At 45.5% G+C, this 16813-nt stretch overlaps 1 protein-coding gene across 10 annotated transcripts in view; it reads left to right on the top strand.

Annotated features, from left to right (window-relative positions):
- The window catches only part of ppip5k2 (diphosphoinositol pentakisphosphate kinase 2), a 247870-nt gene that overhangs the window by 50207 nt on the left and 180850 nt on the right, over positions 1-16813 (top strand). The window lies entirely within an intron of this gene.

Genomic DNA, 16813 nt, shown 5'->3' with positions numbered 1-16813 from the left:
TTAAGAGATCAATTTCAAACAAAAGACAGAAATCATTAATGCTGAATGAATACTTTCAGTATTCTTAACTAAGTCTCCAGCACTTTAGTTAGCAATGCCAAATCAAGGAGGGTTTATATTATTTGTGGTGTTGACACTGATTCCAGCCTTTCACAAGGTTATGATTTTTGGAGGAGAGGGGTGAATCGGTGAAAATAGCTTCAATGAGTTACCAACATGCTGGTTGTACCATGAAGTAATTCTCAGAATTCTTCTAATGTCTTTCTATATGTCTGCAATCTCATGATTCAGTAAAACAAGAATGAAATATAAATAATCAAAAATAAAGCTTGAAAATTAGCTGGATATTTAACTGGATGATCTACCTTTAATGTCTGTCACAACCCAGCATATTCAGTATTTCCTGATGGTTATAACTGTTTAGTTCTGTTATCTTGTAAATCTTTTTTCCACCTTCTCCAGTGCTTTTACATCCAATATGGAGACCAGAACTGTACATCGTATAAGTGGTGTAACTAAGGTTCACACACATTTAACATAATTTCCCTGCTTTTTAATTATTTTCATCTAGAAATGCATTGTTTGCATTCTTACTGGCCTTGTTAACTTGCATTGCTACTTTTAGAGATTTGTAAATATATACCCCTAGATCCCTTTGCTTCACTACGTCATCTAGGCCTAGAAATCTGGGGGGGGTGGGTGGGGGGTTTGCTGGGTCCTGCGGGGGCCGCTATATTGGACAGGTTGGCAGTGCTGCCATTGCCAAAGCTCACTGTAGAAATGGAAATGAGGTAGATTGTGACGTCAATGGGTGTGGAATGCTCATTTGACGTGCAATCTGCTATTTTCAATGTTGCTACTTCGCTTGCTGCCTTCTCTTAATCACAACCAGCTGACCAAGTGTTCAGCAGCACGATGGAGCCCTCAGCAGTCCTATTTAAAGGGATCATCATCAACAACTTGAAGCTGACATGGTTTCTCAGTTTGACTGCCTCTGTCTACATTTCTGCAACTCTTGCAGCTTTCTAAACTTGCTTAAAGTTCCTGAGGTCATGGGGAGTGTTGCTGCAAGTGGAGAATGCCTTTATTCTCATTTAAAGGCTTCTGCTCACAGTCATGGGGGCTCTACTTGCAGTCTCCCTCGGGCTGAAGTATCTTCGGGAGAGGGTGAGGAGGCAGCGATGAAGAGGACAAGACGTTTGCAGAGGAAGGGGTAGTAGGGACAGGAGGGCTCAACAGGCAGATGCCTTACCTAACTAGGGTCACAAGAACATAAGAAATAGGAGCAGCAGTAGGCCATACGGCCCCTCGAGCCTGCTCCTCCATTTAATAAGATCATAGCTGATGTGATCACGGACACAGCTCCACTTCCCCGCCCGCTTGCCATAACCCCTGATCCTCTTATCGTTTAAGAAACTGTCTATTTCTGTCTTAAATTTATTCAATGTCCCAGCTTCCACAGCTCCCTGAGTCAGCGAATTCCCTCTGAGAGAAGAAATTTCTCCACATCTCAGTCTTAAATGGGCGGCCCCCTATTCTAAGATCATGCCCTCTAGTTCTAGTCTCCCCCATCAGTGGAAACATCCCCTCTGCATCCACCTTGTCACACCCCCTCATAATCTTACACGTTTCGATAAGATCACCTCTCATTGGGCTAGATTTTCCCCAAGCAGTTTTGTTGGCGCACTGACCTCAAGTACACCGACTTTCTCCGCTGGAAAAGGTGCCGGCAAACACTCGTCCCATCCTGGCTGCTGCAGTCCCCGGAGTACTGGCGTGGCGTGGAGGCTGAAGGGGGGGTGGGCGGAGCAACGGGCCAGCGCACAAAGCACTGTCGGCACCTGCGTGCATGCTCAGTGAGAGCTGCTCGCATGTTCCTGCCCTCCTAGTGCATCCTGTGGGCTGTGAGCAGGACCCGATGCTCGCAGCCCCTAGCCCAGGCCGAAGGGATGCCTGATCTCGCCGCACCCTATCCCCGGCCGAGTGGCCTCCCGCACCTGCCGGCGGGCCCGCTGAGATCCCGGTCAGGTAAGGACTTTGCTTTTATTTTTTATTTAGTGGCTGTGCTTGTGTGGCTGTGCTTTAAACTTTTGATTGACGGGGGGGTGGGGGGGCAGGGAGGGAAGGAGGGAAGGAGGGAGGGAGGAGAGTTTTTGGGGCGGGGGAGGAGGACAGTTTTTTTGGGGGGGGGGGAAGAGGACAGTATTTTTGGGGGGGTGGGAGGAGGAGAGTTTTGGGGGGGGTGGGAGGAGGAGAGTTTTGGGGGGGTGGGAGGAGGAGAATTGTGGGGGGGTGCGGTGGAAGAAGTGAGACTTGCAGACCCACGAGCTGTGATTCCTCCGGTCACTCGGTGCCCCCACCCTCTGATACACCCCGGCTCAGCAGCTGTGACTTCTCCGGTACACATCTTCCCTCCAAATGGCCTCACGCACATGCCGGCCTCCTGCCTTTCCCGGGCAGACTTTAAAAATAAGGTAGGAATTACTTCTTTTTTGATTGCATTTTATTGGTTTGAGCTTTTTCTTAATGTTTGCTGCTTGGTTGTTGAGGTCCTCTCCAGTTCCCTTCCCTCCCCTATCCTTGCTCTAATGTCTGCTGAATGTGCGCTGCTTTTTCTTAACTGCTCGCAAGGTTTTTCTGAGCTGGCCGCATACGCTGACCTAAGTGGATTTGGAGTACATTTTTGCTGGCCAAAGTGGCATAAATGGCCAAAACAGGCATCAGTGTCTAGGAATGCCCCCCCTTTGGAAAAAAAAACTGACCTAAAAAAAATCGTACCTAACTGACTTACTCTGGCGCAAATCTTTTGGGGAAAATGGCATTTTCTAACTTATGCCAGAAAAAACAACTTGCTCCAAAAAAATTGATGCAAGTCATGGCCAATGTTGGGCCCATACTTCTGAATTCCAGTGAGTAGAGGCCCAACCTACTCAACCTTTCCTCATAAGTCAAGCCCCTCATCCCCGGAATCAACCGAGTGAACCTTCTCTGTACTGCCTCCAAGGCAAGTATATCCTTTCGTAAATATGGAAACCAAAACTGCACACAGTATTCCAGGTGTGGCCTCACCAATACCTTCTGTAGCTGTAGCAAGACTTCCCTGCTTTTATACTCCATCCCCTTTGCAATAAAGATAAAGATACCATTGGCCTTCCTGATCACTTGCTGTACCTCCATACTATCCTTTTGTGTTTCATGCACAAGTACCCCCAGATCCCGCTGTACTGCGGCACTTTGCAATCTTTCTCCATTTAAATAATAACTTGCTCTTTGATTTTTTTCTGCCAAAGTGCATGACCTCACACTTTCCAACATTATACTCCATCTGCCAAATTTTTGCCCACTCACTTAACCTGTCTATGTCCTTTTGCAGATTTTGTGTGTCCTCTTCACATATTGCTTTTCCTCCCATCTTTGTATCGTCAGCAAACTTGGCTGTGTTACACTCAGTCCCTTCTTCCAAGTCGTTAATATAGATTGTAAATAGTTGGGGTCCCAGCACTGATCCCTGCGACATCCCACTAGTTACTGGTTGCCAACCAGAGAATGAACCATTTATCCCGACTCTCTCTTTTCTGTTAGTTAGCCAATCCTCTATCCATGCTAATATATTACCCCCAATCCCGTGAACTTTTATCTTGTGCAGTAACCTTTTATGTGGCACCTTGTCGAATGTCTTCTGGAAATCCAAATACACCACATCCACTGGTTCCCCTTTATCCACCCTGTTTGTTACATCCTCAAAGAACTCCAGCAAATTTGTCAAACATGACTTCCCCTTCATAAATCCATGCTGACTCTGCCTGACTGAATTTTGCTTATCCAAATGTTCTGCTACTGCCTCTTTAATAATGAACTCCAACATTTTTCCAACTACAGATGTTAACATAGAAACATAGAAAATAGGTGCAGGAGTAGACCATTCGGCCCTTCAAGCCTGCACCACCATTCAGTATGATCATGGCTGATCATTTTTGCAACTTTATTACCTACCCCATTCCTGCTTTTTCTCCATACCCCTTGATCCCTTTAGTCGTAAGGGCCACATCTAACTCCCTTTTGAATATATCTAACGAACTGGCCTCAACACCTTTCTGTGGTAGGGAATTCCACAAGTTCACAATTCTCTGAGTGAAGAAGTTTCTCCTCATCTTGGTCCTAACTGGCTTACCCCTTACCCTTAGACTGTGACCCCTGGCTGTGGACTTCCCCAACATTGGAAACACACTTCCTGCAATAACCTGTCCAATCCCGTCAGAATTTGATACGTTTCTATTAGATCCCCTCTCATTCTTCGAAATTCCAGTGAATATAAGCCTAGTCGATCCAGTCTTTCTTCATATGTCAGTTCTGCCATCCCGGGAATCAGTCTGGTGAACCTTCGCTGCACTCCCTCAATAGCAAGAATGTCCTTCCTCAGATTAGGAGACCAAAAATTTACACAATATTCAAGGTGTGGCCTCACCAAGGTCCTGTACAATTGCAGTAAGACCTTCCTGCTCCTAAACTGAAATTCTCTCGCTCTGAAGGCCAACATGCCATTTGCCTCCTTCACCGCCTGCTGTACCTGCATGCCAACTTTGATGTACCATGACACCCAGGTCTTGTTGCACCTCCCCTTTTCCTAATCTTTCATAATTCAGATAATATTCTGCCTTCCTGTTTTTGCCACCAAAGTGGATAACCTCACATTTATCTACATTATGCTGCATCTGCCATGCATTTGCCCACTCATCTAACCTGTCCAAGTCACCCTGCAGCCTCTAGCATCCTCCTCACAGCTCACACTGCCACCCAGCTTGGTGTTATCTGCAAACTTGGAGATATTACATTCAATTCCTTTGTCTAACTCATTAATGTATATTGTAAATAGCTGGGGTTACAGCACTGAACCTTGCAGTACCCCACTAGTCACTGCCTGCCATTCTGAAAAGGACCTGTTTATTCCTACTTTTTGCTTCCTGTCTGCCAACCAGTTCTCTATCCACGTCAGTACATTACCCCTAATACCATGTGCTTTAATTTTGCACACTAACCTCTTGATTGGGACCTTATCAAAAGCCTTTTGAAAGTCCAAATACACCACACCCACTGGTTCCCCCTTGACCGCTCGACTAGTTACATCCTCAAAAAATTCTAGAAGATTTGTGAAGCATGATTTCCCTTTCATAAATCCATGCTGACTTGGATCGATCCTGTCACTGCTTTCCAAATGTTTTGCTATTACATCTTTAATAATTGATTCCAATATTTTTCCCACTACCGATGTCAGGCTAACCGGTCTATAATTCCGTGTTTTCTCTCTTCCTCCTTTTTTAAAAAGTGGGGTTACATTAGCGACTCTCCAATCCATAGGGACTGATCCAGAGTCTATAGAATGTTGGAAAATGACCACCAATGCATCCACTATTTCTCGGGCCACTTCCTTAAGTACTCTGGGATACAGACTATCAGGCCCCGGGGATTTATCGGCCTTCAATCCCATTAATTTCCCTAACACAATTTCCTGACTAATGAGGATTTCCTTCAGTTCCTCCTTCTCGTTAAACCCTCGGTCCCCTGGTATTTCCAGAAGGTTATTTGTGTCTTCCTCAGTGAAGATAGAACCAACGTATTTGTTCAATTGGTCTGCCATTTCTTTGTTCCCCATTATAAATTCACCTGATTCTGACTTCAAAGGACCTACATTTGTCTTCACTAATCTTTTTTCTTCACATATCTATTGAAGCTTTTGCAGTCAGTTTTTATGTTCCCTGCAAGCTTACTCTCATACTCTATTTTCCCCCTCCTAATTAAACACTTTGTCCTCCTCTGCTGAATTCTAAATTTTTCCCAGTCCTCAGTTTTGATGCTTTTTCTGGCCAATTTACATGGCTCTTGCTTGGAATTAACACTATCCCTAATTTCCCTTGTTCGCCACGGTTGAGCCACCTTCCCCGTTTTATTTTTACGCCAGACAGGGATGTACAATTGTTGAAGTTCATTCATGTGATCTTTAAATGTCTGCCATTGCCTATCCACCGTTAACCCTTTAAATATCATTCGCCAGTCTATCCTAGCCAATTCACGTGTCATACTATCGAAGTTACCTTTCTTTAAGTTCAGAACCCTCGTCTCTGAATTAACTGTGTCACTCTCCATCTTAATGAAGAATTCTACCATATTATGGTCACTCTTCCCCAAGGGGCCTCGCACAGATTGCTAATTAATTCTCTCTTGTTATGTTCAGCCATGAACTCATTGATGGTGGTGCAGGCTCGAAGGGCTGAATAGCCTACTCCTGCACCTATTTTCTATGTTTCTATGTTTTCTATGTTTCTATGTTACACAACACCCAGTCTAGGATGACCAGCTCTCTCGTTGGTTCCTCAACGTATTGGTCTAGAAAACCATCCCTTATACACTCCAGAAAATCCTCCTCCACCATATTGCTACCAGTTTGTTTAGCCCAATCTGTATGCAGATTAACGTCACCCATGATAACTGCTGTACCTTTATTGCATGCATCCCTAATTTCCTGTTTGATGCCAACCCTAACCTCACTACTACTGTTTGGTGGTCTGTACACAACTCCCACTACCGTTTTCTGCCCTTTGGTTTTCTGCAGCTCTACCCATGCAGATTCCACATCATCCAAGCTTAATGTCCTTCCTTACTATTGAGTGAATCTCCTCTTTAACCAGCAACGCTACCCCACCTCCTTTTCCTTTCTGTGTATCCTTCCTGAATGTTAAATACCCCTGGATGTTGAGTTCACAGCCTTGGTCACCCTGGAGCCATGTCTCCGTAATCCCAATTACATCATATCCGTTACCAGCTATCTGTGCAGTTAATTCATCCACCTTATTACAAATGCCTCTCACATTGAGACACAGAGCCTTCAGGCTTGTTTTTTTAACACTCTTTGTCCTTTTAGAATTATGTTGTAATGTGACCCTTTTAGATTTTTGCCTTTGATTTCTCTGCCCTCCACTTTTCTTTATCTCCTTTCTAGTTGCTTCTGCTCCCATTCTACTTCCCTCTGTCTCCCTGCATAAGTTCCCATCCCCCTGCCATATTAGTTTAACTCCTCCACAACAGCTCTAGCAAACACTCCCCCTAGGACATTGGTTCCGGTCCTGCCCAGGTACAGACCGTCCAGTTTGTACTGGTCCCACCTCCCCCAGAACCGGTTCCAATGTCCCAGGAATTTGAATCCCTCCCTCTTGCACCATTCCTCAAGCCACGTATTCCCCTTAACTATCCTACCATTTCTACTCTGACTAGCACATGACACTGGTAGCAATCCTGAGATTACTACCTTTAGGCTAACTGGTCTATAGTTTCCTGCTTTTTATTTGCCTCCTTGTTTAAATAGGGGCGTTACATTTGCAGTTTTCCAATCTTCTGGAATTTTGGTAAATTACAACCAATGCATCCACAATCCCTGCCGCTACTTCTCAAGACCCTAGGATGCAAGCCATCGGGTCCAGCGGATTTATTTGCCTTCCGAGAGCACTTCTCTTATCTCCAATTAAGCCAGGAGCAACGTATTAGGAGGCTCCGCTTCACCAAGGACATAACCCTGCCATCTCCTGCAACCAAACCTGCAGCCTCAGAGCAGGGCCACCATTGCTCTCCCAGTGGCCCTCAAGGTCACCATGGCCTTCAATTTCTTCGCCAGGAGACATAGATAATATCTCCCAATTCGCTGTCCATCGCTGCATCCGGGAGGTCACCGAGGCTCTCTACTCCAGGAGAAGGGACTTCATTGCCTTCTCTCTGAACAAAAGAGAAGCAGGACCAGTGCGCATGCCAAGTTAATGGGCGTCCCATGGTGCAGGGCACCTTCAACTGCACACGCACGTCTTTGTGGGCACTGTATAATAATCCTGAGATGTTCCGTAACCGCAAAGGCTAACACTCACTTAATGTGCATTTGTTGTGCTACCTCGCATCATGATGGTGAATGCTCGGTATCCTGGCAGTAGTCATGATACCTTTACCATGAGCCAATCTGGTGTGCCAGCAATCTTCCAGCCACCATGTCAAGCCCGAGGGTGGCTGCTCGGAGACAAGGCTAACTGGTTGGCACTTGGCTGATGATTCCCTTCTGCAACCCCACCATTCATGCCCTGCACTCCCCTCCACAACCCCACTACTTGTGCCCAGCATTCATATAATGACAGCCACCAGGAACACCATCGGGGTGCTCAAGCAAAGGTTCCGCTGCCTTGACTGCTTGTGAGGAGCCCTCCAGTACTCGCCGGAGTGGGTGTCCTATTTCATGTCTGATGCATGATCCACAACTTGGTCATCATGAGGGTGCAGCCCTTGCCACCAAGGATTGCATGACCACCTCAGGAGGCAGAGGAGGGAGGCAGGCGGCAAATCCCCGTTCCAGACAGGCTGTGATTCCAATGAATGAAACCACAGAACTCTCTTGCTCACCACTTTCCCATCATACCATCCCTCTGTCACAGACATCATTGCATCCTCCTAGGCACAAATCTGAAATGAGATCTACCACAAAACAAACATTCCAAACAAAAAAATTATACATTTTTCCGAATGCAATCAAAGTTACAACATCAACTAATCACACTTGAGCAATCCCTTAATTTCTGTCGTTCGTGTGCCTTTACTTACTCTAGTGTTCCCCAGTGACTGCAGCATGGCTGGTGGAAGGCTGTTGACTTTCAGTGGGGGAGTCTGCAGATGGCCTTGCAGAACAACCTTGACCAGCTGTGAACCTAGAAGGTCCGGCTGCAGACTGCACCACCTCAGTCTGGGCTGGCTGGATGACAGGCAGCAACAAGTAGAGTGACAGTGGTGGAGTAGGAGTGCTGTCATCTTGAGAGGACAAAAGGTTCTTGCTCCACAGACTCACTGCCACTCCTCTGGGGTGGCGCTCCAGTAATCCTAGCCATCTGTTGGAGGACAGGTTGCTGGCCTGCTGTGACACCCTGCAAGTCCCTTTCGACACTCGTAAACCTAGCGATGGTGGCAGCAGTCTGAGCTTGCACAGCAGCAAACTCAACTTGCAGGAGAGCAGTCCGTGCTTCCACTGCACTGAGATGTTGGGTTGCATCCACCTGAGCTGCAATGGAAGCCGCGACATCAAGGCTGAGTCCACAAGATATCTCCTGGAGTTGTCCATCATTTCCAGCCTGGAAATCATGGGTTTCAAGCTCTCTGCAGAGCCCTGTGCAAAGTTGGAGCCGGACTCCTCCATGCTCCTTGACACTGACCAGAGGCTCCCTAGCAAGCTTACCATTGCACCTAACATGTCTGTGTGCATGCACATCACCCTTCTTCTGAAGGCTGCCCCAACGAGGTCATCATCTAAGTCCTGTAGAGCAAAACTCATGCGTGAACTCGCCCTCCGGGGAGCTGGCTTCCAAGTTCCCTTTCCCCCTGGCCTGACTGCAGCTCACTCGTGCTCAGTGCCTCACCATGTGCAGATCCCGCCTCTATACTGCCCTCTAAATTCCAGGCAATGCCATTTTCTGAGTTGGTGTCTGCAAGTGTCAGATGCAGTGATGGTGTGTCGTCGTCTTCTCCTCTATCACTGTCCTCCACAACTTCAGGGACAGGCTGGCCTGCTTGCAGTTCTTGGCTTTCTGAAAGCAGAAAGGCACAAGGGTCAGGTTGTGGTGAGGGGAGGAAAACAAGATATCCATTCATGCACCATCAGCAGCTTCTAAGTGAGAAGAGATTGTGGGATGAGGGTGAAATGGAATGTGAGAACAAGGATTGGTATGACCGTACCATCATTATCAACAACGGCTTCAACTTCTCCCATGGCCACGGACTCTCTCACTGCCCCTCCAGTAATGTCAAGCTCCGATTCCTCCAGGTCGCTGAGGTTCTGTATTGCAGCTTGGCCGCCTCCCGTCTGCTGTTGCTCCCTCCTGTTATGTGCCAACTTTGTCTGTAAGGAAAAAGGAAGTGTGTCAGTGAGTGTTGTACAATGTGTTTGGGTGATGTGCTTGCCATAGTTAAAAATCTGTTGGTGTGTGCAAGGTGTGAGATGTGGGTGTGACTGTTGCAGTAGTGGTAAGGTTATGAGGGTGAAATGAAGCCATGATTGTGAGGTATGAGTGGTGATAGCTAGATATTGCTGGTAAGTGAGTGATGGGGGTGTGGTGTACTGAGCATTGTGTGAGGATTGTGGTGTAGATGGTGGGATATGGCATTTGCTGAAGCCTTCACTCACCTTGACCATGTGATCTGGATCTAGGTCCTTGGGACAACGTTGATGGACATGACATAGTCAGCTATCTTCTCACACAGCCTTGTACAAATGACCTTGGCCTCCTGCAGATACAGCACAGTCCGCCAGGACCAAAGCCTGCAGTGCAGCATCTGAAAATCTTCTTGCTCATTCCCTTGGTTGCTGTGCCATGGCTGCTGTACAATTATGCCACAAATCGCCTCCCTTTTAGGCAGAGAGCCTAGGCCAAATATTACTGTCCATTAAACTGCACCCGATATCACTGCCCCTCCTCCTCCGTTGAGTGCTAAACTAATCAGCAGCACGTGTAGCACTATCGATGTTCCAATCATTATAATGAGCAGGCAGCATGAATTTTGCATGCTACCTGCACCACTTTGAATGGGCACTGACAAATAGCACTGGCCGTGACACTGCTCGTTTTTGGGCCATATTCTAGGCCTTAGACTCTTATTTTCCAAGCCTTATTCCTTCTACCAAAATGCACCACTTCAAACTTAGCTATATTGAAATTAATTTGCCATTTACATACCCATTCTGCAAGTTTATTAATGTAATTTTATTTTGTTCATGTCTTTCTCAGCACTAGCAGTACCCCCCCCCCCCCCCGCCAATTTGGTGTCATCTGTAAATTTTGAAATTGTACTTCTGATTTCCGAGACCAAAACATTTATGTAAATTTTGAACAGCAGTAGTCCCAGCACCGATCCCTGTGGAGCACCACTTGCCACCTTCCGCTAGTCTGATTAACTACCTTTAAGCCCTGCTTTCTTTTTCTGTGTTGTCGCCAGCTTGCTATCCATTCTGCTACTAGTTGTGACAAACAAGGGATGCAGTTATAAGTTTGTTCTTCCAAATGTGTCCAATGAGCATTTTAAATTATAATATTAGGGTGGTTTCGGGTGTATCACCAGTAGTGGGAGAAATTTGAATTGATGGATTAAAAGTAGCATAAATGAAAAGTATCCGGATAAAGCAGTCCATTTTATCAGCACCTCATCCACCAGTCTAAACATCCACCCCTCTACCACCAGCATACTGTGGCTGCAGTGTGTACTATCTACACTATGCACTGCAGTAATTTTCCAAACCACCTTTGGCACACCTAAACCTGTGACCTCCACTACCTAGAAATGCAAAGGCAGAGATTGCATGGAAACACCATCACCTGCAAGTTCCTCTCCAAGTCATACACCATCTTGACCAACGTTCCCGGCCACACACCTCTCTGCTGGTCCCGCACAGCCCAGGACCAGCTTTTTACGATACAAAGTTTTGCGCATCGAAACTGTGAATGTGCCGTGCAGCCCCTGAAAGACTGTCTAGATCAAAAGTCTGTTTTTTTTTAACTATATTCTAATTATCATGCCAAATCAAGTATAATCAGGAGTATCTAGTTTTTTTTTAAAGTGTATTTTTCTGCAAATCGCTGTTGTGTGAGATGCTGCTAATTTTATTGCACATCATAAACCATAAACTGTCAAGTGGAAGTTTGAAAATCATCATGCCAACTATATCCCAGGTCGTGTTGCTTTGTTGAATAACACTTCAACCAGTATCTCTACCCAAGTGGTTGATGCAAATAGGATTTAAGGGGAAGCTAAATAAGTACCTGAGGGAGAAAAGAATAGGATATGTTGATGGAATGAAATGAAGTAAGGCGGGAGGAGGTTCATGTAGAATATAAATACTAGCATGGACCTGTTGGGCTGAGTGGCCTGCTTCTGTGCTGTTAATTCTATATTATTGTATGCAGCTGGAGTTTATGGGGGGAGATTTAATAGATTTTTTTAATTTCTCTCTTTTCCACCTTCAATTTTCTTTCCTGACTGCATTCATTTTTGCTGGTGCATAGTTTATCTGGTACTTCACTTGTGGCTGTTACTAATATATATCCTGTGCTACACTGGCCAAGATTAGCTGACTCAGCACAGACTGGGGATCACACTAGATGTGCCCACAAAGCCATTAGGAGACATAAAGTTGTATTATGTTTAAGGTATCTCTAGTATGTTTGGTAGTGTGTTGGGTTTTCTATCATCATGTTACAAGATAGCAAACCAATTTGTACACAACAAGGCTCCACTAATTGCAATAAGACAAATGACCAATAAATCTGTTTTGTGATGTTGGTTTAGGCACCACACCAGAGATCCCCCTATTCTAAGAAAAATGTCATGGTGTCTTTTATATGCACGTGAACAGGCAGACAGGGCATAAGTTTAACATCCCATTTGAAAGATGAAATCTCTGACAATGCAGCATTACCTCAGTACAGCACTGAAGTGTTAAATTAGATTGGGTGATTAACTGAAGTTTGAACCCACAACCTTGTGACTTAAAGGTGAATGTATTGCAAGCATGTGACCCTTCTTTGGTCTTTAGTAATGTTCAAATTAGAATTATTCTGTTGCTACTTGATAATACTTCAGGTATATGTAATACAGTCTTTCTCCAACACAACAAAATCCTGTTAACCCTGTCCCATAAATCAGTCCAGATACACTGGGGTTGATATTAACAGAGGTGGGATCAAGGCGGGGGAGGAGAGTGGGCGCGAAACATGGAAGATCGTAAGTAATGTCCAATTTCAACAATGATACTTCATCATCACTTTACTTCTGGGTTTTGAGACTCCAGCGCACGTGAACGAGCCTATTGCACACCCACATGACGTGATTTCACCTCGACTATTTAAAGGGCCACTGCAAAGATGGAATTTGGAAGAGTTGGGACCATTGTAGGAGAGAGAAAAAAAATTACAGATGGAGTCAAGAGGTCAAAGGCTGCACCCAGTTCAGTGAGGCGTCACTTGATGTACTACTGGGTGCAGCGAGGGTTAGGAAAGAGGTCATATTTCTCCAAAATGGCAAGAGGAAACCTGCTGCTGTGATGAAGAAGGTGTGGCTAGAGGTGGCTAGGGAGGTCAGCAGCAGGAGTGCAGTGCTCCATACTTGAATTCAGTTCCAGGAAGCGATATAATGACCTAACAAGGTCAGGAAAGGTGAGCACAGTTGAAGATTCACCTACATCCTGTAGTGCATCCCCACTCCCCTCACTCTGTCTTGTCAAGCGAACTCTCTCACATCACTCCTCACAGCCACTTAAGTTTGAGCAGCAGCCATCATTCTGATTCATTGCATTTCCTCACCTCCCACTTTCGACATCCACCATTACCACTCACCCCAAAATTGATGTAATGTAATACCACCTCAGTCAGATCTCCCGAATTTCAGCACACATCATCAAATGGTACTATCAACACGTCCTCAAATGCATGCCAGTGCCACTGGTAATGCATCTGTCAAATAGTCACCCTCACCAAATGCACTGCATTCATCGGATGCACACATGCCTTACAAACACTCCTTGGTCTGTCATGCCCCATGCATGAGAAGAGAGAGAAAAATGAGAGGGAGAGGACTGTAGGTGGGCCACCACAGATCGTCCACTTGACATCTGCAGAGCAGGAGGCCATGGAGATGAGCAGAATATCAGCATCCCGCGAGGGACCCTTTGGCGAAACTCAGACTTCACAACTGCTTGGTGACAGCTTTAAAATCTCTGACCCACAGCTCATCCAAGACTAAGTCATATTGATTTGATTTCAGCACCAAATGAAATATGATCACCTCATCATTCTGAGCATAAAAACTTAAAGAAATAGGTGCAGGAGTAGGCCATACAGCCCCTCAAGACTGCTCCGCCATTCAATAAGATCATGCTAATCTTTGACCTCAACTCCAGTTTCCTGCATGATTCCCATATCCTTTATTTCCCTAGAATCCAAAAATCAATCTATCTCAGTCTTGAATATACTCAATGGTTCAGCATCCACAGCCCTTTTGGGTAGAGAATTCCAAAGATTCATAACCCTCTAAGTGAAGAAATTCCTCCTCATCTCAGTCTTAAATGGCTGACCCCTTATCCTGAGAATATGGGCTCAATTTTCCCCAATGCCGTTTTTTGGTGTATTGCCAGAGTTTCACCCGTTTTTTTCTGGCCCCAACTACTCCACAAAAGTAAGTAGCAAGTTTCCCCGTTCTATTTTTTTTTAAATTGGCGCTGCGCAGTTGACCTGTTGCTTCGGGTGGGTGGAGCCTAATGCATGCGCCAAAAAAAAAGGACATTTTCGACGTGATTGCTATGGGCGCGCATGCCCAGTACAGCTCCCGGTCAGTATTCGGCCATTTTTAAAGAGCCAGTTGTGTGTGAGAACTTCAATTCTCATTGGAAAAATCGGAGCCGCAATACAAAGTGTAACACGGCTCAAGGACCAAGAATTTCTTGCAGGATAAAGTGGAGGCACTGGTTACTGTAATTGAGGCTAGATGGCACGAGTTGAACACCAGTAGAGGTCACATAACAGTTTCACCAAAAGACATGAAGAAACGCTGGAACCAGCTTGCAGAAGATTACTGTGCAATGGTGACCACCCCGAGGTCTGGAGGCCAGTGCAAAAAGAAGTGGCAGGACCTTGGTCAGATAGTTAGTGTAAGTAATATTTTCATTTATTCAATGGAATTGCAATTGTAAATGTGACCGGCTATATGACCGCGCACATCCTCAGTTGTGGCCTGGAATGATCCAGATGCATAGAATGAAAGTGCAGCTGTAACCTTCACTTTAACTGACAAAGCAGTTCTGACGCTTCTAGGTCTGCTTTTATTAACTTGCGGATCTCAGTTACAACTTCTTTGCGGAGACGCAGCCTTCTGACACAGTCTGCATCACTCAGGTGCATGTATGAATGCCTGTCTCGTTATACCTGACGTGGATAAGGCCTCCTGCCCATCATCAGCCAGCAACTTGCATAATTGTGAAAAACTGGCGCAGACATCGGGTTATGCCCCCTATGATACAAAAAAAACAAACCTAAAGAAATAGTAACTAACTGAGTTATGCTGGCGCACAATCTTTGGGGAAACTTGGATTTTTTAATTTAAGCCTAAAAACGGTGCATATCACTGGGGAAAATTGAGCCCTATGTCCCCTCGTTCTAGACTCTCCAGCCAGGGGAAACAACCTCTTGGCATCTACCCTGTCAATCCCTCTCAGAATCTTGTATGTTTCAATGAGATCACCTCTTATTCTTCTAAACTCCAGAGAGTTCAGTGCTAATCTACTCAATCTCTCCTCATAGCACAACATTATCATCCAGGAATCAATCTAGGGAACCTTTGTTGCACCACCTTTAAGACAAGTATATCCTTCCTCAGATAAGGAGACCACAACTGTGTACAGTACTCTTTGTGGTCTCACCAAAAGCCCCGCAGAATTGTAGCAAGATTTCCTTACTCTTGTACTCCGACTCCCTTGCAATAAAGGCCAACATGCCATTTACCTTCCTAATTGCTTGCTGTATCTGCATACTAATGTTGTGTTTCCTGTATGAGGACACCTAAATCTCTCTGAATACTAACATGTAATAGTTTCACGCCACTTTAAAAAGTATGTTTTTCTATTTTTCCAGCAAATTTCAACATTTTTACATTCCCATGACTCAATCATATCCGTCTCTTCTCTTCTGGGGCCATCATGCGAAGAACTGCAGCCCATGCCTTTTGTGGACAATGTTTCCTCAGAATAGCTAATTCCTTCTGAGGGTGCAACATCACAGGACACATGCTTACCAGGCATCAGCACAGATACGAACACTTGGTTGGTCCTGTTATAAAGAGTTAAGTGGGATCTCACCTGGTGAATCTCCGTTCACAAATGAACATAAGCAGAGGATGTTCGTAGGGACAGATATGGAGAGTGCGTAGGAGGAGACTCTTCTCTCCAGGTACTATACTGGAAGGAGATGTGGAACCCTGGAGGGCCATTAATGAAAAGGAGAATGATATAGGATTAGCAGTAAATGTGCGAGCTGCTGGCTGTCACACCTGATGCACTTTTCCAGATTGGAAGAGAGGATGAAGGAGTCCTGCTCAAGCATTTATGGATTGATGTCACAGACCATTGTGAGGATGTCTTTCATGGTTAGAGTGGCCTCCTCTGTGAAACTTGAATCGCAACACTAATCAGTTCCTGCACACCCTGACCACAGTCGTGCCAACATTTCTGCTACCTTCAATAGGATGGCCGATACATTAGCCATACAAGGTATCATTGATCTACTCCAAGCTGCTCTCCTGCAGAGAGATAGGAGTATAGGAGTAATGTGTCGCTGGCCAGGAGAGGGATGATGGTGAAAGAGGACGTGGAAGTGGGAACTCTATTCAAAATGTTTCCACGTTTCGCCTGTTGCCCCCCTCCTTAACCAGTAACCAACAATGCTGTCTCCTCTCCCGATGCCCCTGCACAGGTGCGGGTAGAGCAGTCTTTGGTGGGGCCCTCATGGGCTCCAATACCCAGGGGCAAGCATCTCAAGTCAAAGCAGCCTGCCTCTACCTCTGCTAAAGCCACCAGGTTTCATAGGGCCACATAGGATCAGTGGGAAAGGAGAAGAAAAGCTTTGTAGTTCACTGAGAGTATGCACGAATGTTTATGAAAATGTTATGTTGGTAAGTTTCATTTATTTATTTACTTCACATGAAATGTATTACTTTACACCACTTTCCTATGTTCATCATTCTTGACTGGCGAGTTTTA

This window comes from Pristiophorus japonicus, chromosome 1 (genome assembly GCF_044704955.1).
Source record: "Pristiophorus japonicus isolate sPriJap1 chromosome 1, sPriJap1.hap1, whole genome shotgun sequence".
Taxonomy (NCBI): Eukaryota; Metazoa; Chordata; class Chondrichthyes; family Pristiophoridae; genus Pristiophorus; species Pristiophorus japonicus.
The sequence above is the reverse complement of the archived record's forward strand: the minus strand, read 5'-3'. Positions and strand labels throughout refer to the sequence as shown.